The 25,473-nt window shown below is 44.8% G+C and overlaps 1 long non-coding RNA gene across 1 annotated transcript; it reads left to right on the forward strand.

The window, feature by feature from the left end:
• The first annotated feature begins 910 nt into the window (after positions 1-910).
• LOC120824297 (uncharacterized) lies at positions 911-23,891 on the forward strand. Its single transcript, XR_005712923.2, has 4 exons — positions 911-1,217; positions 11,371-11,490; positions 19,743-19,880; positions 22,048-23,891. It is a non-coding gene; the product is annotated as an uncharacterized LOC120824297 (long non-coding RNA).
• Positions 23,892-25,473: the final 1,582 nt, after the last annotated feature.

The raw sequence follows: 25,473 nt of genomic DNA on the forward strand, positions 1-25,473 counted from the left end.
AGCACCCTCCAATTAAGGAATCTTAGATCCTAACACAATACCTTAGTTGGTTTAACTACAGCTCTTCTTCCAAACAATGAATTAGCTTTGGAACGGGTCAGAATTAATTGTAAAGGTTAGCACCAATAACTGTGAGGCACCAGGGATAGGTAAAATAAAAGCATTTCAGAAAATAGAAGGTGAATGCATTAGTGTCATTGTTTTGTAGAGCATTAACTTCTTTCTTTTGTATTTCCACTTCTTTTTTGTCGTAAGCTGTTAAAAATGGCGTTATTCCTTATATTTGAGCCATGATTGTTGCTTTAATAAGTACAATTTTCCACCTGTATTAGCGGCGTAAAACCGTGTTATTGGTTGAATACAAAATTACAGAAAAAAAGTCTTCAATATGAATTGCATTAAGGATGAAGGTCAACTGAATGACATGGTTGTATTATCAAACCGCCCCCTTGATGGACACAGTTACTGTTCCTACGCTGTATTGTGTTACATGTTACTTTCTTTTTTGCTGTTGTCATCTTATTTCTTGTCATCATAATGCCAAAAACTTTCAGCTCACATGATGCTTCATTTAGAATGATCTTCCAAGTTGACGGTAATGTAGACCCACCAGACATTTCCATTCATTCCTCTTGATTAAAGAGACAGAATGCGTGCATTCCCCCCAACGCTGCCCTCTGTGTAACTCGTAGATGTCACACAAAAAAAAGAAGATCTTTGGAACAATTTGTTACCCCCCCCCCCCCCCCCCCCCCTCATCACCTCGGGCTATTAAAATTATGCACCGTGAGCCGCACTCACATTCTTGCGCACGGGCAAGTGAGGAGGCGCCCGCCCTCCCACTCTAGGCCAATGGCGTCACGGCAGCCTCATTATCCTCCTGCCCGATTGGCCAATAGCGCACCTCTCCACCGCTCACGTGACGCCTTTCTGTTGCGCTCGCTCTCCTCTCAGCTCTCGATCCCGGCGAGTGCCGAGCATCACTGAAGACTTGACACCGGCGGAGTCGGACGTCCGCCCGCGCTCGCCACAACGAACGAAGGTGTCCTTCTAAACGCGAACGTGAGCTGTCGTCCCGTGAAGCGGCGCATCCCGTCCTCGGCAATCGGTCCACTTCCGCCGGAGGGACAGACTTTTTTTTTTTTCTCCTCCGCGCCCCAATGACCGAAGAGCCGCAGATCCGAGACAATGACGCCCCGAAGTTATAGAAATGAATCGTAAGTAGCACGATTTTGGTATTTTCTTGTATCTCCTTTAATAGATCACGTATTGTTCCCGTTAAGTATAAGTTCTACACATCTAGTCCTATTTTAGTTGACTTCAGTTTTAAATGCATGACTGCGTGTATGACTTTCCGAGGGCTTCGTGTCCTTTTTTTTCCCTTTCTTTCTCTACAAAAGCCTTCATTCAAATGTGAACTAAACACACGACTATAAACACACGTTCATAGTCTTTCGTCGTTTCACAAAATTTGACTTCGCGCAGTTCATGACCGGACTTTCATTTGGTCCGGTCGACATTCCTCGCGCGCCTCAGTGAAACGTCCTCCGCGTGTGCGTCTGCGCGCGCAGCGCCATACCATGAAATATAGATTTTAAAAAAAAGAGAAAAAAAGCACACTGCAAACCCGTTGACCCCAGTCAGGCAGCTCTACCGGTCCACACGGCTCAACGAGCACAATTAGGAGGGGGTAGGAGGGCTGGCTGGGGGAGAGGGGGGGTGGTGGGGGAAATGGGTACTTGAAACGCACTAAAAACAGGGCTGCACTTCAATCCAACCCGACCAGGCTGAGATGAGGGTGGATCTTCAATACCATTTGTGACATCCCTCATGCTGCCACATTGTTCAATGCTTTCAGATACCCCCCCAAAAAAAATAAAAAATGTGTTTTTGGTAAATGCTTTTCCAAACATGTTAAATTGCTGTGAATTTGACAGACAATCGATTGTGGTCGTGTCTTTCGTCTAATCCTTTTATTGATTGGAAATCGGCCGACAGAGGGGTCAGAGGAGGAAAAAGGGGGGAGTGAAAAACATGTTCGTACATTTTGGAGCTGAAGCAACCTGTGACCTCTGATTTTGCTGATTTTGCCCTCAATCAGAGGGAACGAGTGGCGGCCGGTGCCATTTGATGTTTTGAAAGGCTTCAGATGGCTTTAATTAGGACCTATAAAGTCTGTCTGCCCCATTCTCTGAGTGAGGCGGCGCTCTGGAGAAGCGAGAAGGGAGGGGAGCTGAAAAAACAAAAACGGAAAGCGACACAGAAAGTCACTTCAGCAAGGGATTGTCTAATGAAATTTTTATAACCCTTCGTTTTTTTTTTCTTCTTCTCGTTACTCCCTCCCTTGCCTCCCACCCTTCTTTCCTTGATGCCGGCGGTTTGTAGGCAGCCCTCTTATTCTCTTTGTCTGGCTGTTGAGTTATCTGCATCCCCCCCCCACACCCCACCCCTCCTCTCCCAGGCCCTCAACCTAACTACCACCTACAGTCGGCCAGACACCTGAAGGCTAGACATAATGATCAAGAGAAGGTTCAGTCCGTCTGGAGCACAGCCAGTTGTTTGAGGTTTTCTTCCACGGCTTCTTCTTCTTCTTCTTTTTTTTCTTCTTTTTATTAATTCATTCTGGGCCGGACGGCACTACCCGTGCCTCTGCCTCCAGCCCCCTTTCTCCATCCACAATCGAGCCCCGCTACGTCGTTTGTGTGGCACAGAGTTGCAGTTGCATCGCTCCTGCCACTATGGCTGCCACTGTGTAGCCTCTATGGATCTTGGATGGAGTGTGGGTGACTCACACAGCTGCAGTACACACGCTCATGAGGAAACATCAAAGACTTCTTCTGTGTGTGTGTGTGTGTGCGCGTGTGAGAGAGTGAGATTTCAGCTAAGCTCTTCTGGCGAGCCTCTGCAAGAATATGGCCATTGTGCCTTTTTAGTTATTTCGATTTACTTTTACTTTTTTTTAAGCATTTCCTTATTGTACGAAGCCTATTTTTCTGCTCAGATTTTTTTCCGTACCTCGTACGGGAGACTATAAAGCTTGACGTTTTCCCCGTTTAATTTTTTTCCGTGGTCTCGGAATTTAAAAGAATTTAATAAATATCCTGCGCTTGATGAACGGTAGTTGAATACTTAAATAAATAAATAAAATTGCTGCTCACAGCTTCCATTTTCTCCGTACTGGAGGGTTTTCTTCATGCGGTCTTATCTGCCGCACCTCGAGTACGACGGTGGGCGTCTTAGAATTCCGCTTGTTAGCCGATGTGGCTTCTGAAATCGAGCTCTGGGAAATAGAAAAACACTAATTGGAAGCGATAAAATTGCTTTGATGTGTTCAATTTATTTCGACGGGACGTATTTGTCTCCAAGACCGTGTGTTGGTCGGGGGTTACGTCATTCGGCTGCTGCTGGGTTCGCCTGATAAGAAGCTAGCTGGCTTTATGGAAAATGGCCGATTGGAGTCTTTGTCTGACAGCACAGTCGAAATCAAAACTAACGGACTTGTACGCAATGTTTTCCTGTTTCAGTCGGAAGAGCCTAATCGTTCGGGGAGCTGTTTTTGTCAACCATGTCAATTTTGTTTTTATAGACTTGTTTGTTAGAAGATTATCCCCTACCAGCTGGGCTCTCTTCAAACCCTCAACCTTGTAATCTTCTCAGATACGACGTTTTTAAAAAACACGAGCAAAATCTGCACAAGGCTCCAAACGGAACGCGGCGTCTTGTTTCTGTGTGTTTTCTGTGCACCGTTGCGTCAAGGAGATGGTGGATTTATCTTCCTCTGCTACCACACTTTGAAGGGGGAAGCAATAAAAGCTCAATGGGTGCAACAAGCTGTTTTTCCCCTCCTACACTTTGAGGCTTTCTACCTGGAGATGAATAGGAGGCCCCTCCATAACGAAGGGGGCGAGAAGACAACATTTTATTGAAGGCTGAGGATGTGTGGGGGGGCGGGGGGGGGATGCGCCGTGGCTCACAGACACCCGGTGTGAAATAGTCCACTCGTACCGATTTGCCGAACGTGCGACGCCTACTGAGATGAAAACGAGAAAAATCACTTTATGTTCAATAACGGCGTCATTTTCAAAAATCAGCAATCTGTCAACATGTTTTGAGCATTAAGGCTTTAAGTAGGTCAGGCGGGTGTTACGTAAACATTAACAAACTGTCTCGTTAAATCCCATTTGATGTGAAACACTGTCTCCATGATAACACAACATCAATGATAATGACATTGGACTATCGCAAAGCCACAGATTAGGACTCGCGGTAACCAGATTTATGCGTGAAGGAGTGAAGTCATGGTCGGGAATGTAAATGGCGGGAGTCATTCAATTACCACTGCGCCCCTCCCCGGGAAAAGTCCCCAGCCGTGAAGAGGTTAATTGTTTTTGAATGTCCATCCGAGGGGAGAAAAATGGGTGAACCGGCGGGATAATTGAGCTGCCGATAGTTGAGTGGATTATGGATTACTGCGCCCTTCCAGAGGAGAAAAGAAAAGGAGGTGAATGAGAGGGGAAGGAGGGAAGGGAAGGAAGGGGTGCGTGAAAAGGCCCGTGTTGTGCGACGTGGCCGCGGCGGTTGTCTGGCCTTCTTAGGAAGATGGAGGACTCCAATCGTGTTTAGCCCACAAAGTGACCCTTGACCCATTGCATGCTTCTCCCTGCTCCAGGTGCAAGCCCCCACTGCTGGCAGCTCACACACAGAGGCCTGATTTTCCACACGCTGTGCAGGCAACGGGTGGGGGGGGGGGGGGGGGGGCATTTACTGAAAATAAAGATCTTCTCAGTGTTTCCATTTATATTTTCAGGGGTTAAAGATCCAAACCTTCTTGACAGGGGTTGGTTATTTAAGGCCTCTTTTCTTTTTCTTTCCCTAAAAAATGTCGTCACCAAGAAATTAGATGACTGTCTTTTTCAGCAGTGGAGAAAAAGATGATCTGACAAGGCGCAGTAATCACAGACTGTTAATCAGAGGGATGTCATGTATAATTAGTACAGTATTTGATAACACCACAGCAAACCACCACAGGCCATTAGGGAAAGTTCCCTGGTGCCATTATTGGGCGCTGATAAAGTACGAGGAAACCAGGATGGAACGAGCCCTCTGAACGGCCCACTGGTTTAAGCACCGTGAGGTTAATGAACCAATTTACATACTTTCTGCTGCCATCTGCGTGGAGTGACGAGGCAGATGCCTGCTGCTCTGTACTGTAGCTCGGTGCTGCTCAACACAGCGAAATGGGTCAGGTCCACAGAGTTTAACAATCATTAATTCATTTAAAATCACTGCTTCTGAAAGGTCCTGTATGAATATAGTGATCAACCAGACTGCTCTTTTAGTATGTTTGATCGGATTCAACCCTACTTCATACGGGTAAATGAACTAATGGATGCTGAAAGTGGCTGTAGCGGATGGAGTCATCACACCCCGAACACTGACTCATTAAATAATGTTAATAAGTCTGGAAGAAAGGAAACGATCTTGACGCAGTTGACCGGCGCGATCTGGAAGAATCGGCACGAGGATCGGTGTGCGTCCACTTTTCTCCCGTTGTCCTCCCGGGTTTCACATTACAGATAGCGCCTCTTTTAGCCGAGAAACACTATGAGCTCTGTTGGCGATCAATAAAGCAGTGTTTAAGCAAAGGGATATACTAAAAAAAAAAATCAAAGGCTCTGGCATGGCCGTCATCTCTCCCCGCCTGCTGGAATCAGATAAGGCAGCAGGGCCTCGCAGGAAAGGTCGTTTGGCCCCAGGGCTGCTCGACTCGACGGATATCCCTCCGACTGGCAGCCGCCGAGGACTGATTTCATCTGCAAATTAGAAAAACCCAAACGTCTATCTGGTCGCTCTGATACTGTAAACGTGGAAGAACAGCTGAAGGTAAAAGGAAGCATGGCGTCTAATCCCCGCTGCTCTCTCTCTCTCTCTCTCTCTCTAACCCCTCCGTGCTCCTCCATGGATGATGGCTCTCACCTCATGCTTCACTTACATGGTTTAAAGAAAATAAAATCACGGCGGTTTTGCTTCACAATGTGTCAGAGCGGGAGCGAGTGTTCGTCTCAGATTAGATTAGCTCATTGTGGCGTGAGCAGAGAGGAAAGAGGGGGGGGGGGCAGGAATGGTGGAACAAAAGCACCGCAATCCCAGTCGAAAGAAATCCTTTGCAGCGTTTTATGAAAGCTGTATTTGTCCGGTCGGGTTGTTCTATCGGAGCCTAACAGCAACGCGGATCGTGATTTTAAACGAGGAGGTGAGCCACAAAGCCGGCAGGGTGACGGGTTGGAGTCATTTCTCAGCTCAGCGCTCTCCAGGTAAAAGCAGATTATGCGCTCTGGAGTTTCTCTTTCTTGGAGACGTCTAATTTCTAAGGATTTCTCTGAGCTGACACCAGCGCAGCTTCTGTTCTCAGAGCTCAGCTCGTACAACTTCTATGTGGCGAAGATGAAAGGACACAGCTCCAATCTGTTCCTTAAAAACAAGCTCAGTGCAAAGTTTCAAATGTATTCATTTCAAAAGCGACTCTTTTTGATTCCAACTTTTGAAACTTGAAAATACCGTAGAAGGATTTGCAAATCTGCATTGGCTGAGAGTTCAGGTAAGTGCACAGGACATCTAGAAAGAGTATGAAAGTGATTTTTCCAGTTCAGACACAAGGCGTTTGGGCCCTTCCCTCCAAATGTGTTATTTTGGTTTCAGGGCCCCCTACGGTGATTCCTGGTGACTCACTTCTTTCCAAGCCATTAAGGCTTTAAAACTTCCTTTGGATGAACCACACAAAGAGTTTTATCGCCGACGAGGGACCATTGGGCATAATGAAGTTCTGTTTCTTAGCATGAGTTTGGGAGGCTCCTGATTACAAATGCTTTTCTCATTGTCTCCCATCATCTCCTGCCTAATTGAAGACAATATAACGAGACAATGGGGTCCCGCTCATCATTCTGCATCGAAGGCATGCTCCGTGGAACGTGCCAGTCTGTTAAAAGGGGGGTGTTGTGTAAATGGGAGGGTTTGCGTGTGTCTGTGTGGATACTTGAATATGCTCCAGCTTGTTTAATTTGCACCAAGAAGATGGACAATTAAACAGCAGCTCCCGGGAGGTTGGGGGTGGTGGTGGGGGGGGGGGGGTGTAGGAGGTTCATTTCTCTCAGCTTTCCCACTTCATGGCCGCTTGCTCTTGAAAACCTCTCTCGGATGTGTCTGGGTCATGCATTAGGAGGTGGGGGGGTTTAGTAGGCGGGAAGGGGAGTGGGGGGGGGGGGGTTTAGTAGGCGGGAAGGGGAGTGGGTGGGGGCCTGCGTCTGGAGAGGTTGTCTCTGATGATTAGGACAGCCGAGTAGGGAGAGTCCCTCAGTGCCTGGCCTCCTTCACCTCCCTAATATGTTCTGAATAAGTCCCCCTCCGCTGTGCGTTTGTTGTCGGGTTTGGGGGGGGGGGGGGATTATGTCTGGCCATGGTTTAGGAGTGTTTGTCATCTGCCCCCTCGAGGCCTGCACCGGCTTCTTTGTCTGAGCGTCAGGCGTGGTGTACAATGTCAAATCACACAATGTGGTAATGCAATCAGGGCATCTCAGGTTAAGAACTGACACAGGATTTCATGTCCGTATTTTTGGTTTAAACACTTGTTTTCAACATCAATTTCCTCCACAGAAAGCTAGAATATTGCAGAAATTGCATGTTCATTGAAAAGTAGCAACTGCGACTCCATTAGCCCATTCTGTAGTCACATTTCGTATTTTCTCCATGTCCGTAGATGTTTCGTGTTACATAAATGAGGGTGTTCCCAGATAGGGAGAAGCACATTTAGAGTATCCGTTCACAATGTGTGGTTAGTCGCTCAAAACCAGCTCTGCCATTTTGCACTGACGTTCAACTCAAATTTCTTTGCAGACTTGCTCCGCAGCCTTAGCGACATCTTTGCTAATCTACAATTGCTAGTGTGAGAAATCAATTAAACTCTTTAACAGCTTTTCTAATTCAAACAGTGAGGCACTTATAAATGGCTTATTTCCCATTTATCCAGTCCGAAAATGCTATCACTAATGTTGTCGATGTGTCAGGTCTTTTGAGAAGCTAACATAAAGGGCTCCTGTAAAATAATAAGATAATGCTTGAAATTCATCAAAAATTATATCCACAGTACAATTCCCTTAAAAACAAGGCGTGATTCATATGAGTTCATATATAACGGCCTATTCCTGTTGCTTTCATCGTCTGGAAATGAGTCTCATGGTCTCAGAGGTGTTTCTATGGTTTCTCACAGTGCATCTCTGTATGAAATTGGGAAGAAAGATGCATTCATCTCCACACAATGGCTAACAAAGAGGCCACTGAGCCCCGGCCAAATATCACAAGTGACACTGAAGACAAACAAAACGGTCTCGCTGCAAACTGAGGAGGCAAAACCTCCAAATGAATGATAGCAGGTCTGGAGAATTTAAGCATAGTGGGAGAAAATATATTTTTCTGTGCCTTTTGCATTCAGGTCCCATGGCCCCTTGGAGTACGAGGAAATGGCAAACATTCCTCCTTCAGTAACAAAATATAACCTTCCTTCTACTTCTGCACAATGACATCTACAATTTCAATCTTTGTCTGGAATTGTTAAACTGAGGTATTATCTTGATTTCACTACAAATTGTTTTGGCCTTATAAGTATTTCCACTTCATTTGGCTGTGCCTGAAGGCTATTTTTATAAAAATGTTTGAATAAGCCCTTCAAATATTGTGTCTGTTGGTAATGGAGGAGTAACTACCAGTTGTGTAAGTAGGTGTGTGTGTGTTTTCCTCGGCCTCATCTGACCCACAAATATATATATATTATATATTAGTGCTTTTTTGCCTGGTATTTTGTTGTAGAAGGAGAATGTGGCTTGAATCTCAGCACGATTTGGGCGGATTTTAAAAGAAAATTCGTTCCCACCACCCAGAGTCCTCTGAGGTGAGAAAATGGGGAATTTAATTACATTTTCTTCCCAGAAACCTCTCTCTTTAAACACCTTTTGAGATTTGGAAGAGGTTGTAGAAGGTTATGGTTAACACTGGTTGATATAACAGCTTATGCAAATCAGCTGTGAAATGATTTTGTTTTTGTTTTTTTGTGACACAAGAAAGCAAATGTAGTATTGATGATCTCTGTGTGGGGGGCAGGAAGCCTTGTGGGTTCGCGTCGCGTCTGCCACATTCTCCCAGAGGGCAATCTGCTTCCCTGCACGCAGAAACACACACACACGCCAGCCACCGTTTTCCTCTCGCAGCGCGGCAGGAGTCGGTCTTCATCTGTCCTCTTGATTGATGAAGCAGGCGCGGCAGGGTTTCCGGGAGAGGCAGGAGTCTAGATCAAGGCCGTGTGCTGCATCACACACACACACACACACACATTAGCTCTCTCCTGCTCAAGCCCTTTTTTTTTGTTCTCTCTGTGTCTGTCACAGCAGAGACTGAAGACACAGGCAGTGTAGACATGCATACTGAGAGACATGACATACGCAGCAGTGCTGACACATACAATGTCATGGCTTAGAAAGACAGCGTGACACACACACACACACACCCACCCACACACACAGAATGAATCGGCCTGGCCGTGCGTGGGCGTCAGCTGGTCAGACGTTTTTTATCAGCATAATGTTTTGGATTAGTTGGGGTTAATGATGCGACTGCGTGTGTGTCAGTGTGTGTGCGCACACATATGTTTTGGGGTTCCACTGTGCTGTCTCCATCACTTCCAAATGAGAGACGCCCAAGGCACCGTTACAAGAGCCGTACTTATGCTATTAGGGGGCTGGTTTCGTTGCACTAGCAGTGGTACCGGCACAAAACAGCTAAAATTACTTCTCTAACCTCAGTGGGCGGCAAGTATTTTCTCTGCATAAATGGGAAATGATATGTTCTTGTACTTCTACTACAAATTGTCTTTGGAAAATCATGTGTCTGAGTCGTGTACATTTAAAGCTTAGGAATAGAGCTTGTTCTTTCAGAGTAGAAAGAGAAATAAAGTTTTTTTTTTATTTTTTTTTTTTAATTCGTCTTTACTGTGATGCTTAAAATGAACTTCCCTGGCCCAGCCAGAAATAGTCCTCTGCAAACAACCTTTCTTTCTGTCAACTGGAGTCGCTGGGTTCAATGAGGGTGTAGTCCCTCCAAGCCCACCACACACCCACACCCACCCTCCCTCCCCCAAAACACACCCTGAGAAAACCCTCACATCGACAAAAAAAGTAGTGGAATGAAAGACAGAAGAGAGCGAGAGTATATAAAAATAACTGCAAGACCCCCCCTAACCCCCCTCCTCCGTATCTTTCCCCCCTGGCGTTCCTGTCGAGCCACGCCTCCCGTCCCCGACAACCGGCATCGTCCGGGTCGGGGGCAAGTGGGCAAAAACAGAGGGGGAGGAAGGTCCAAACAAAGGAGCACTGTTGCCGGCTCGCTGGGTGTTGTGCGGAGGGTCCACGCGCGGGACTGTTTATCATTAAGAATAGAGATTAAAATGGGAGGGGAGCAGGCCGGGTGTGGGGGGGGGCCTGTTCTGCTCACAGTAATAAAGAGGACAGTCATTTTTTCACACGCATCCACACACACACACACACACACAATCCTATCAATGCTGCTGTTAGTTTGAGTGAGTGTGAGCGGCAGGGGAGGGATGGGGATGGTTCATTGTTTCCCCGCCATTGTACAATATTTGCTTAACCCTCCTGCTTTATCTGTGCAGCTGTATGCTACAAATGGGACGCGGCAAAAAGCGCGCGTGTGTGTGTGTGTGTGTGTGTGTGTGCGCGATGCCGGGTGTCACAGCTGTTAGCACTTTCACCCGTGCACCGTAACACACCACCTCCACACATACACACAGACCGCAGTTTGTTCTAGATAAAATCAATCTCCGAGCGGGACAATTACACGTCAACTTAGCCAAATAGAAATTGAGTGTTGAAATGGACACAACAACAAGCAGGTGTGCAAACTGTAAATGGGGCAACCATGCATGACGTAAAGGAGAATAATAACCATCATCAAATGGCTCTTTTTCTCTTCTGGTTACTAGTCTGTTCTCCCTGACCCCAACTTCAACCTTTCTCTCTGCAAATACAACACCGTTTTCTGGTGCTCAGCATCGCCTATGTTTTTTTGCTGTTTTTAAAATAGTTACACAAAGCCTGGGAGGAAATGCAACATAACAAATTACATCTTTGCCTTCAGTGATTGTGCAAGCACAGGCTTTTCTAAATCACAAACCGTGTGCATTCTGCATCTTTTCACCTATTTTTGTTCTTACGTCTTTCTATGCGCAGAATCCTCTGATTTGAAAGATTTTTTTCTAATGCGGAGTGGTGGTACTAACAGTTTTGTCTTCTTTCCTGTCTGTGAAAGGTATAGAAGAGCTGGCAAGAAGACCCCCCCCCCCCCCCCTAACAGATCAAAGCCTTCGCCGCAGAGGGAAGGAAAGGAAGCTGAAGAGCAAATGAGGAGAAGACGAGCGATGAAAGAGAGGTAGGAGAGCTTGGTTCCTCCCGGGGTAATACATTGTTTTGTGTGTGTGTGTGTCCGTCTGTCCTCTTGTTTCCCTTCCACCTCATTGTCTGATTCAACTGTGTACCTGGGGAGGGTTGCGTGTTTTCATTTAACCTTTTCATTTAATTCAATAACCCAAAGTTTCCCAAAGTTTGACTCATACTGTGAATAATAGAATTCATGATTTAAATGATTCTTTTTATGTTTATATGTAACCAATGTATGAAACATTTCTTGCATAGATTAGCTTGACGTCATCCACATCAAAGGGTTTCATTTCTGAACACATCTAAAATTCTTTTTTGCTCAATTTTTTATGAAAGTTTTTATTTTACACATTTAATATAGAATTCATCGAACCAATTTATTTCCCAATTATATAAAATAGCCAATATTTATATTTGCAACGAACCATTGACACTATTATTACATTTTTTTAATCTACCGTATTCTTTGAATTTCATGAATTCTTTGGTAAAGAATTTGACCTTTTAACAGTAATTACAATTTTAAAAATCCAATATTTCACAGATGCAGGTAGTAAAAAAAAAGCATTACTTTCAAAGAAAAGCATCGCCTAAAGGAAAAGAAACCGAGCGGTACCGGAAAAAGAGGCTCATATTGTTTCACCGGTTTCCCAAAGCGAGCTGCCTCAGAAAGTAATCTTCTCCCTCTGTGTGAGGCTCAAAGCAGCCGAATGTCATTTTCTACCATGAAGGCACAGCTAGGACGCTGCCGCCGCACACAGACAGGGGGGTGGTTCAGAAGTAGCGGCAGAGTGAGGAAAAATAGTTTTTCTCAGTTCTAGTCGTCCTCAGAGGTTAAAATAGAAAAAGTGGTATTTTTCTAGTTGTGGCTCTTTTTCAATTCAGTCCAGTTTAATAATAATAATATATATTTTGCCGCAGACAGAACGAATGCAATTCAGCTTATTTCAGTTCCGCTCAACACATTTTATATCAATCCAGTCCAACTCTTCTCTTTTCTGTCTTTCACTCTCTCACATACTTTAAGTCTACCTTTTTCACACTACCTTTGCTTGACCAAATCTTTGTACAGTCCACAACCACCAAAAAAGAGCAGATGATGATGATGATGAAAGAGATTACACGTTGATTTTTTTGAAAATAATGAAAAAGAATAAGAAATGGGAGTTTCCTGTTTACGTCCATATCACCCAAGACCAAGAGGGATAAGTTGAGTCACAAGTCGTACCAATATACACGACCCCATTGTGTGTGTGGAACGAGTCAAAACGCAAAGTCTGGGGAAGAAAGCAAGTAAAACGGTGGCGGATGTTGTAAACGTTTGCCCACAGCTCTTTCTTCTCTCCCCGTTCTCCTCTCCAGCGGGCCCTCAGAAGGAGGCCTTTCAGGAGCAGCCCAGTCTGCATAAGCTGCCTCTAAACTGCTGCCGCGCTGGAGAAGCACCGTGGTGCGCTTTCGCTGTCCACAACGTGTCACACAGTTTCATATTTAAATAAAACCCAAAACGCACATGACGGGCGAATGAGTCACTCCGTCAACTCGCATTGATTCACTGCAGGACCGGAGGACAGAGCGAGTAATTGTTAGGTTTCACGCTCACATCAAATAACCGGTAAAATGACGGGCGGTGCGTTACAATGGCGATGGGGGGGGGGCGTGCTCAGTAGGGGAGCAGGCATGAAAGCCTGATGGACAAGTGTCGAAAATGGTAACATTTGTGTCCGCACAAAGGGAAGCGTAGAACAGCAGAGTGCTCTTCTATCAGAGCAACCCCCCCCCCCCCCTTCAGCAAAGACACCCACCAACCAACAGAGGTTTAGGATCAGACTGAGAGCTTTTATTGAGTTTGAAGCCGCAGCACCATCAAAATGACTGGATGGATGAAAGATTGATGAGGATGAGGAGGCAGATTTTGAAAAGATTAAACGGAGAAAGACTGTGGTGGGCAGATGAGATTTTATGAGGGAGCAGGATTGCACAAGAAGAGGAAAGAGATGTTGGAGAAGATGATTTCAAAGTGAGCATGAGAGAATTACCCACCGGGGGGGGACGGGACTATAAATTCCTAAATTGCTGCGAGAGATGAGATGGAATTGAGGGGTGAGGACTTGATTCTGTTTTATGTCAAAATATATTTTTCTATTCTTGTTTTGCAAAAAAAAAAAATGAAGTGGAGAAAGAAGAGACTAAATAAATGAGATAACGGTAAGTTCTGTACTTCCATGATCCTTTTAGTTATCTGGTTGAAAAATAAAGGGCAATAGGGGAATAATCCAAAGACAGCAAGTGAAGTGTGAAATTGCAAAGTGCTGCTGTTCCCAACAATAACCTCTTGCAAATAAAGCTGAGAAAGAACACAGTTAAAGAAGGATTTATTTATATTTGACTCAGCGGGAAATGCCGTTTCGTAGAAATGCAGACGCCTCTCTAAGGAGTTAAACGCTGAACTCTTCACAAGTGACGCTTGCCATCATTAGGAAAGAAAACATTTTCTTTTCATTAAGTGCTCGTCCAAGGAACGCTGCCCGACTCCCCTCCCACTCTCCAGTAAGCACATTGAGCGTCTTCACAAGGCGAACCGACAGTGTCATCGCTATTTAATATCTAATAATATAACTTTTTAAATGCTTAAAACAAATCCAAATGCAGGATAAATGCCATAAAGCCAATGTAACTTAAAACATTCTACAATTTAATCTTACAATTTCTAGTCTTTAACGATATACTTTAATTGTTGCTGTATTTTTCTCTACATCCAGTACTACTTACGTATTTGCTGCATATTTAAAATGAATAGTAATTTCATCCATCCATCCATCCATTGTCAGACCGCTTATCCTGCACACAGGGTCGCGGGGGGGCTGGAGTCCATCCCAGCCAACTTCGGGCGATAGACAGGGTACACCCTGGATTGGTCGCCAGCCAATCGCAGGGCAACACAGAGACATACAACCATTCACACTCACATTCACACATCTACGGGCAATTTAAAGTCCCCAATTAACCTGATCCCCAGAGCATGTCTTTGGACTGTGGGAGGAAGCCGGAGAACCCGGAGAGAACCCACGCAGACACGGGGAGAACATGCAGACTCCACACAGAAAGGCCACTAGGCGGAATCGAACCCAGGACCTTCTTGCTGTGAGGCAACAGTGCTAACCACCACGCCACCGTGCCGCCCGAATAGTAATTTCAGACATTCCGAATTCCCTTTTCAAAATGTAGATTCCAGCCTTCATTCGAGTCTTTTGTCAGTGATTCATACTGACTTCATGAGCCGTGCACCAAACTTTAGCTCATTCCGATGGCGGTGGCACGGTGGCGTATTGTGTCTCCACTTGTCAAACTGCGGGAGCTGTACAACAGTTACCTTTTTTTGTTTTTTTTGTGCCGGGTTTTATCAGTGGGTGAGAGAATGGAAAAGAGTCAAAGGCCCCCCGAGCTTTCCATAATGCGTCCCGGGAGGAGACAAAGGCCCGCATTCACTGCTGGGTGTCGATAAGGCCTATCATTAGTGTGCCATTGGAGGTATTACCAACACACACAAACACACGCCGAGTGCAGTAGGGTATTCCTCTACCCATTCCCTATTTCCACGTACACATGCATGAATATCTGTGTGCGTGCCAGAGGAGGAAAAGGGGCAGTCAGGCTTGATTTTGAAATGAATAAAGCCAGAAGGATGCACCGCCTGCTGCGCTCCCATCGCTGCCACTCAGCTACGCCTCTCCCTTAAGGCTTCCTCTCTACACGGAGGCTTTTTAAAGTAGCCAACAACCGCCAAAGAACCCTGGTGTTAATACGCTATTGAAAAAATAATTTTACTTTTATGTTTTAGAGCCACCTTGCATTTACAAAAAAAAAGAAGAAGAGTATGATTGGATAACCTATTAGGGCGTAGGCATAATACCTCACCCCCTCACACCCGCCCTCCTTCTCGTTTACACTCAGGAGGAAGACTGCACCTCTGTCTGGGTCCTAAGTAGATGATGGACCGTAGCTCGTATTCCCATCCTCATTCATTCATTCTCATTAGCTCAGCCCTCGAGAATAGATGTGAGGCTGCTTAACTTTCCTTGCTATTTCCCGGCCAAAAGGCAAGTGTTGGCACGGGGTCATTAGCCTCACTGCTTGGAACAAATGGCCTCTGATACAATCCCCGCTGAAATACAAGCTGAGCAGATTAACCCCTTGATCCTTGGTGGAGAGCATATTGAAAAGCCACCACGGAGGTGTGATGACCAATTTCTTTATTTTTAGCCTCATCCATCTTAAATTAGCTATGTCGTGCTGGTGTGGTTTGTTTTGTTAGTTTGTTTTTCGCAGGCCCCTTTTAAGTTGCTTTCTGTTTTTTAGAGGGGCTTTGGATCTCATCGCACTCGAGCTGAACATCACAGTTTGCCTAAAATCCCCAAACACGGTGAGAGAAGTGGGCCGAGGATCAAAGCTGGGAGGATTTGTCTGTCGCGTAGCCGCCGGGGTCGGCCTGCGTATCTCTCCGTGTCTTCATATCCCTTTCTGGACATCAATCGGTTTTCCCCCCTCACACTGCCAGTTGAAAATTATAGATGATAAAAATAACAGTGCAGTCACAACAACCTCCTCCCCGGAGCAGACGCCACGTTTTTTCTTTTTCTTCGTGCAGGTTTGGATATTATTGTCTTTTCATCCCACCTCTTTGGATACAGTAAAACAATCCACCCACTTGATTGCATTTTGTTATGAAAATAACTTTTGACTTTGAAAAGGCTGTCAGAATGAAGTGTGTCAGGGTACAGGAAGAAATAACCCAACTATAAACAACATAAAAAGAGAAAAGCGACTCCTCGCAGTGCTGAATAGGTTTATTTTCGTCTTGGGTCAGTGTCTCGGTGAGGTTTGTGGCCTGGTGGCGGGCGGGTGGCTTAGATGTCTGTTTCGGGCAGAAAGACGCGCCCCGAGGATGGATATAATTAAGACGAGTGACGGCTCTTTTTTTTTCGGGAGGAGGGAGAGTGTTTGGGGAACCGCTCTGGGTGGTCCATAGCTCTACATGCCTGCGCTTGCTTTATTTAAAGAAGACACAACATTGTAAGAACACAGACGTGTTGTGACTGAGCACGGAGATCAGTGCATTCTGTACGTTCGCACATAAAAGGTAAAGAAAGGCAAACAGTCGCGCCGCTCGTTTCCTCGCCTTGTTTGGACACGGCGCAGGAGATTTAAATATACGTCTGAATTGATCAAAGCAGTTGGCAAACATACCTGACGTTCATTGGGGTAGACACGCACTTACAAATCATTCCTTCACTTTACCGACAACAGAGTGTCGGTGCCCTCGGCGTTTCATCACTGGACCAACTTCGACTACTTTTAACATCAAGCATTCATCCAATCATTTAACAGTCGTATCCTGCCCTTCAGTATTGTATTTACTTTGAAATAAAATAGACAAGTAAGGCTACTATGTAAGACATCTCTGACTCTGAGCATTTCCCATTTCAACCCCGGGTGGCCCAGTCGAACTCTTAACTCAGGTTGGTGTTGATTTTTGCCCGTTGGGCTGCGCAGGAGCACGAGCACAGAATTCGCCAAATCAAAAGGGTGTGTTCAGTATATTCTTGGAGGGTTTATTTGCTTAACCCTCTAAAGCAGTCAGGAGAGAAACCATCACGCTGTCTGACTAGAAATCAGGTGTTTTTGCCAACGTAGCACAACTTTATCGTTTAATTCTAATATCGTTTAATATCGTTCTTCTAACAACAACGCTGCGGTTTAAATGAGGCTCACGCCAACCACGGAAAGAAATATTGAAGCATCTAACTGACGCACACACATTTTCCAACAAACTAATCCATCCAAGACTTCCGTTATTTTACAGAAAATCAACATTAAAACTGAAAGGCCAATGAATATATCAGCTCTTCACAAACTCAATTATTGCCGTCTTCTCGTTAAAACACAGACATCCATTATACCATCGAACCTGTCCCTTATTTTGCAACCTTTTTCTTTCCATTCTTGTAAATTGGCTCATTTAGGCACAGCTCTTTTATTGTTGCTCTTTATTTTGCGGGGCCTAAACCTGTGGGTGGTCCCGTTCCTTTTTCTATGCACACGGATCTGTTCATATGTATAAATTGGTGACCGCGTTTCGGCAAGTCTGCTTGCTGGAGTGGAGAGAAGAGGAGGCAATGGAGTGGAGGAAGTGGAGAAAGAAAGAAACAATAGAAAGGAGCAGTAGCTGAGGGATGTGTTCCTTCGGCAAGACGTGAATAGTAAATGGCGTGTATATTGTGGCAGATGCAGGCAATTGAACAGTGGAACTTAAGAGAGACGAGGCGGGAAGTTCTTAGGCGGCACAAGGAGCTTTCATTTCTCCCCCAGCTTTCCTGTGTGGCTCCGTTTCACTGTATTTAACATCAAAGTGAAGTACGAACACTCCAGGCAAGTTTTCTCCTGGCCAAGGTCGATCGTTGTTGCTTTTCATTGAATGTAGATCCGGCTAAGAAGCTAATTCAGAGGAACCATATTTCACTTTGCAAACCACCTTTCTGCGACCTTTCGAACAGGCCTTTTATTCTTTTTCCGTTGTGCTTTCTTTCGCAACTAGGTTTGCAAGTTGCACGTTTAATTTCTTGGAATTTTCTGGTCCATTTATTGCATTTAAGGTGTGTTTTTCTTTTTTCTAGCGTATGGTTTCGCTACAGCTTTTTCCGGACTGCTTTACATTATACTATGGATGGTGGTTCTATCTGATGGTGGTTGCCTCTGCAGTGGTCCTGCTGTGCGCCTGGCTTACTACTCACAATTACTTGAATCATTTCTGTCATAGGAATTGCATGTATTATACATTGTTCATTCTGTACACATGGCATCCATTGTAGTCTGTCCATCCCGGGAGTGGGATCCCTCCTCTGACGTTCTCCCTAAGGTTTCTTCCCTTTTTTCCCTCTTGTAAGGGTTTTTTTCATTTTTTGGGGAGTTTTTCCTGTGCCGATGGTGGGTTTCGGGGCAGAGGATGTCGTATGTGTACAGACTGTAAAGCCCTCTGAGGCAAATTTGTAATTTGCGATTCTGGGCTATACAAAATAAAATGACTTGACTTGACTTGACTATACATGTAATATGAAGCGTAGCATATTACTACTACAATAAAAACTCCCCTGTTTACAGTGTTTACACAAACCTAAAATGGAACTGGTTTGGACTTGCATGGCATACTTTGAGTTTTTTTGTTTTTTTTTTGCCAAAGACCACATGCTTGAAGCAAAAAAGTTAAAGGATCTGAGATGGACTTCAAACAGGAGAGGGATCAAAGAAATCATTAACGGCCACAGCAGCAAAAAAAAAAACCCCGATGACTGGTTGTCTCGATGGGGAACATTAATGCGCTTATTGACTACAAATGAACCGTGAGCATTCAGCGTGCACAGAGAGACTCACGACGGGAGGAGAAACAAAACATCAGGGGATGCACAGTATGCATGTGATTCATTACAGCAGCTAATAACACAACGAGTTATAATGATTTCGCATTCATTTATAACGGATTCTATTATATAGTAACCCATTGAATTGGAACACTCGTAAGAGTTAACTTGTACTTGTAAATGAACAAATGTGCTAGTTTTTTTTTACACTAAATATTTTCACTGTAAATATACTTTTTGATAATTCATTCTGTCACGTCACTCCCACCCTTCACGTGTCAGTCGCCAGCTCTACATAACGCATGACGGTCAATGCTGCCATTATCTCACAATGCCTTTTTGTGTTACGGGAATCTCTAAGAGAGCGTTAGTGACATTTTATCTTTGTTAGAAGAGACGTAACAGCCATCGATTGTAACACTCAATCACTTGGATGTTTTTATCTGACTGAAAAAGGAAATGGCCTCGGAAAGCTGATTCACTATTTTAGCGTTAGCTGGGCTCTTGTTCTTCAAGCGTCACAGTATTAATTCTTCCAACAACTTTGCCTACTTCCAAATTTATTTTTTTATTTTTTTAAATCACAAATCGTGTGTTAATGTAAACACACGGCGGCGGCTTGTCATTGTTTCTCAAGACCACCCAGCATCTAAACAGGAACTGGATCGTGTGTCAGTATTGTTGTACTTGTTAAACTAACTACTGTTACATTCATCCGTCAGTTACGTTAAATAATGTAAGTTAGTGCGTGTTTAATGTAACAACATGCTTTACCAAAAAAACACCTGAATTCAATCTCCGCTTTCTTCCTTTGTGTTTGCATTCTGTCCAGGTCCAGACATGAAGGGCGCATGCATTCACACACACACACACACACACACACACACACACACACACAGGGACAGGCACCTCGAGTCTGTCTGCGGTCGCCACCTCCCCGCCGCACCAACGCACGACGCCTGCTGTTACGGTAAGAATCACAGACCACCGAGTTAGAGCATAATAACGGTGTGAATGGGAGAAAACAAGCTCATTATCCGCTACCATTTTACCCTCTGAGTAAATTTAAAGCCAAATTGACTACTTGTGTTCCAAAATGCTCTGAATTCACGAATGAAAGGAAATATCTGGTCAGTGACTTAACCTCTAAAAATTAGTTTGCTAGTGTAAAGTAAATAATTTGTATAAAGGAATGTCTATTATCCAATTTGGATGGCTCATTCTGGAACAAATCTTAATTTATGCAATTTCATTTTCATTTTAATTGTATGCTGTCATGCATGCCATTCCGCGTGTGTGTGTGTGTCTGTATGTGCTAACGCACAATTCCGGCTTCATTTTTCTATTTCCATCAGTCAAAACCAATCTCCACCAGTCCCGTTTAACAGCCGCACCACATAAGCCGTAAACGCCCGTATGCGCCCCTCCCAGGCTCACCGGCATCCTGCTTTGCCCTCCATCCAAAAAACAACAACACCCGTGCTGACACGGCACTGTGTGTTTGGTATTTGCCGCTCGTCTCATCTTTTTTTTTCTCTCGTTCCGCTAGTGTGTTTAGAAGGGTTCAAAGTTGATTTTGATGTTCATTAAACAGCTGCCCGTACTTAAATTGCACCTCTAGTTACCGTGACTGAAGTTCACACTGAGGTAAGAAGGCACTAATGCAGTTCTACACTGTTTCATTTTTTGGCCTTCATAAATTACATTCAGGATGATAATTTGTCCCAGTGAACCTCGCGTTATGAACTGTTTTGAACGCAATTACTCATAAGGAAAGAACGAATATATTCCAGGATGTATCCACTAAATGTGAGCATCCGATGGTGTTCCTGCGTTGGATTCATGTGTTTCAATAAGCCCACGTGACAAGATCACAGCATTGCAGTTTGATCTGAGAAAACAGATAAAAGAACATATTCTACGATTGGTGCTTGAAAGAACGCTAAGAGGAACCGTCTCCGTCCTTATGGTTTCTAGCTGCGACGACACACTCCATCAATTCAGCTTTGCCTGCGCAGCGCTCGCTTGGTGAGCATGAGAGAGAGAGATAGTATGTGTGTGTGTGTGTGTGTGAGTGTGTGAGTTCTGGCTATTAAAGCACTTGAGAATCAGCGAGCAAAGGGACCTGCACCGCTAATGGATGTGTCTATTGATGTTCCCATTTAACAGCACACTGTAAACGATAGGGCAATGACTGTGTTGAAGACGGAAGGAGGTGGAAGAGGAGAGGAGAGCGGCTTGGCTAGATAATGACATGGAAGGTTATTATTTGGCGCCCTGCAGAGTCTCTGCTTTGTGTGTGTGTGTGTGTGTGTGTGTGTGTGTGTGTGTGTGTGTGTGTGTGTGTGTGTGTGAGAGAGAGACACTCTTTCTCCATCTCTCGCTCCTGTCGCTCTCCCAGTCTATTGGCTATTATTCAGTTCTCACTTTTACTTCCCAGTTTGCCCGTCTCTCATGACATTACTCACCACTGCTAGTTTGCATCGCTCACATCCCGTCGTGTTTGCCTTTTGTAAAACGTTTATTAGAGTAACTCTTTAATAACGGTAAATAGAAATGGCAGAGAACGCAGTCACAGACAGACAAACACGTTCTTCATTGTGATGTTCTTGGAATAGCAGCCTTCCCCTTGAATTATTGATTTACTCACCAGTGGTTTCCAGCTGTGTGTGTGTGTGTGCGTGTGTGTCCTGTTGGTTCCCATCAGTGTGTGTGTGTGTGATGAATATGAATCCGGTCAGTCAGCCTGCAGGTTTGGCAGGAGAACACCTCCAGCTGGACTCCACGGTGCCCGTGTGCGTTTGGTGTTTGTGGTTGTACACGTCAGCCTTCATCTGTCAGTGGCGTGACGACCTGAGGAGGAAATGACAAAACATTTAAAAGACAGCTCACCCAGAGCTCCAGGAGCCCCTTGTGCCACTCATTTAGACCTACAAATAACCCTCACATAACAAAATATTTACGTAATGAAATCTATTATAACAATAGATAGTCGTGATTAATTAAGACCATGTCTCAGTTCATGTTTAATTCTTACCTTCAGTCCAGCTTGTTTGCTTTGCAATTTGTTTGTTAGAAGAAGGAAAGAAAGAAAGAAGTCAATCTCTCTCTCTCTCTCTTTGTGTCTGTAATCGCAGGGCAGCAAATAAAAAGAGAGACGCCATTCCAGCTGTGAGGAGACGGAAGAAGTCAACACACACACACACACACACGGAGCCGGAGGCGCGCGAGCAGGTGAGCATTAAGTCAGGCAGCTAAAGCGATCAGGTCGCGGTATGATATCTGCAGACAGGCAGACAGAGGAGGCCGGTCTGTACCTGCAGGCACAGAGCAACAACTCGCAGGCGCACTCGCCAGGAATGTCCTCCTCCTGAGACACGGAGACAGACGGAGAGAGGGAGGCTTCTTTTGACTGACGTGTTTTAGGCAAACCAAAGCCTGATTACAAACTGGCCGGCAGATACTGGATTTCAGATACTTTACCAGCAATATTTGATTAAAAACAGTAAAGATACATTTACTGATTAAAACACCAGAGGCCTGTTGCCAGCAACGCATGTAAAAACCGATTTATTCCAATTTTAGTTTTGCTGTAAAGAACTTTCAATAATACTAATATCAGCTAACAATGAAGGACGTTGGTGTCATTACTCAGTTTATAACCATCTAGATTGTAAAACTTGCTGTACTTTCTGCAGTTTTTTTCCATCTTTCTCTTTTCGGCATTTAGTTTTTATTTTCAAATCAGGTCGTGATGAAAAAAAAAAAGTATTTCTTTGTAGTTTCCCACCAAACAGTTTTCTTTTTGCACGCCTGAAATTATTGTTATGGAGTAATAATAATTTGAGGCTATACTTAAGAGGATAATGAGATGAACTCTCCCAATATTTACCCTCCTTTGCTAGTTTTCTGCTTTTCATTCATAAACAACCAGCTCAGCACATGTCTGCAGCCGTCTGTGGTGTCCATAATCACATTCAAGATAACTACCCTTTGGGGAAAACCCGTCAAGAGTTTTGGTTTCTCTACCAAGGGGCATTTCTCTGAACCAACTGTGGTTTTTGTTTCTGCTTGAGAAACCTAACGGCAGATAAAATGGAGAGCTGCTGCACACACATATCTTTTTCTGACTTTCCCTGCCATGTACAACTTCTTGTTTTTTCCTTTATATTTAGCCCCAAAAAGAAAAAAACGCGTCAACAAAACGTGTAGCAGTCACAGCTCTCCCCACATGAACTACACACATCCACTTCCCTGAAAAATGATTCAGTGGTTAAATGCCAGAGCTGTCCGTGCCATTAAGGCCAGCACGTTTGACGGAAGGGCGACGTTTACATGCCCTCTCCCCTCCCCTCCTTGCTCTGTCTCCTCTCATTCCCCTCATCCTCTCCCTTCTCCGTCTCTCCCCTGACTGCACCGCCCGCCTCCTCCACCCTCTCGCCACCCCGCCAACTCGTCTGTCCCCTCCCTACCTTCCGCCCATCCCGCATCCGCCCAAGCCCGGGCTGGTTTGAGGGCTGTGAAGACCTTGTCATCCAAATTAGGGCCACGCCGTCAGCTCAGGGCCCTTGTCTCTCCAGCTGCGTGTCCGGATCCTTCGTCCTGCTGTCACCCTCGTCCTGCGGCCAGAGAAGACCTTATAGAGCAACATTACTTCACGTCCACTTCTGTCAATTCCGACTCTGTCACTCAAATCAGGGCGCGCGAGAGTGGAGAGGGGGCAGAGTCCCTCGCAGCAAGGACTGTGCTTTTTGGCGTCAGGAGATGTGTCAACAGGATTTGGGTATTTTGAGTTGGGGGAATTTTTTTTGCTCATAACTGTCCAGCTCTTCAGTGGATATACAGGGAACGATAAAGGAGATCTTTTGATTTAAAGGAGAAAAGAGAGGTGGGACCTTCATCACTGTTAGTAGAACATATCATTGTTTTAAACATTTTAAGATTGATTATTCAACGTGTTTTGTTTTGATTCACAGTAAAAGGGAGATATTTATTATTATCCCTTATTTATTTAAGGGAAATATTTTTTCCTTATAAAAATGATTATTTGGCAGGGCAAGAGTTATGCAGCAGATCATCTTAATGACTTCTTACCCTGCTGTAAAAGAGTTTGAGCGCCATTTTTATTTATCATCTAACCACATCTTGACTCACCGCCACCGTTTTATTGTCAAGTCCTTTAATTGCTACATCCCCTCTGTGGCTTTGGATTTTTGTTCTCACCAACAGCATTTTTCTATTTCCGATAATGAGCAACGATGATTCAGATGTGTAAAAAAAAAAAACCAACTGTACGCGTTGGGTGACAGTTTCTTTTACTGGTATTGCTGCAAGTCCACGTAGCCACGTCATAGCGAAACAGCAGATGCCATCGATGTGGCTGAGTCGTCGGTTTCATTTCTTTCTCTTTCTCTTTCTCGTCTTCTACCTCGCGTGAAGCCCTCGAGGCTCCGGTGCCTCTCTAGAGGCCGCGCCGCTCTGCTTCAACACCCGCGACCGGCTGCAACCTTCACCCAGGTGCTGCTTTAACGAAAAACCCGCGCTGAATGAGTCAGGAGTTTCAAGATGACTTCACCTCATCCAACTGCTACACACAGTAAAATGTCTCGCTGTCTTTGGTGTCCTTCTGACCCTCCGTCGTGGAAGTTAATAGTGCACAGACTAGTACTACTGGGGCAAAGCCAGTTGTGTTTATTTTTAATGCAAGCAGCTTTAGTAGAAGAAGGCACACGGGTTATGAATAAACTGCATTTTACACACACGCAAATCTTTTTTCATATCTCCTATTCTAAGGTAAAGTATGTGAATGAGCAACACTACGTGCAAGGAATGAGGACAAAAAGCACCATTAGATGTTCATGGTGTATGCATGTATAGTGTGTATATGTATTTATAATCAGGTGTCTGTTTAGAGGAATTTACTTGACGGAAAAGATATAATCAGTATGACTTCAGCGTCCTCCCTGCTCAGAGTTAGAAGCCACACAGAAAAATCTGGCTTCCTCCTGCACCTCCAAGCGGAGCGTCATCGCTGGTCACCGTCAGGTCTGCGCTCGCCCCAGTGAACATTCAACGCTGTCGGTGAGTTTCTGCCATGTTGGGAAAACCATCGACCGTTGATTGTACCCTGTGGAGAGCCACTTTCACTCGCTGTCTCCGAAATCCGGAATGAAAGGAAACCTGGTTGAAACCCACGCAGGAATGACCAAAGACCCCGGGACGCATCCCATGAAGAGCACGGCACACGTCCTCGTCAAACAAAGCAACTCCCGAACCACAGCAAAGGTCACAATCAACATTCATTGCTGTCGGTGGGTTTAACTGTGGAAGAGCTCACTGAACGATGAATGCAACTGTGTCCCAGATTTCATCCCAACGTCACAAGTAATCGCGTCACGATATGCTGATGATGGCGTTATTCATTTCCCGGATTACTTCCCCCCCCCAAACACAGGCAGTGAGAATTGTCTGTGGGTTGAGATTGAAGGTGAGACATATAAATTAAAGAGACGGTTGGGAGAAAATTACCCTTAAAGCAGAAAAATAGGTAGTATGATAGTATG

This window comes from Gasterosteus aculeatus, chromosome 8, assembly GCF_964276395.1.
Source record: "Gasterosteus aculeatus chromosome 8, fGasAcu3.hap1.1, whole genome shotgun sequence".
NCBI classification, from domain to species: Eukaryota; Metazoa; Chordata; class Actinopteri; order Perciformes; family Gasterosteidae; genus Gasterosteus; species Gasterosteus aculeatus.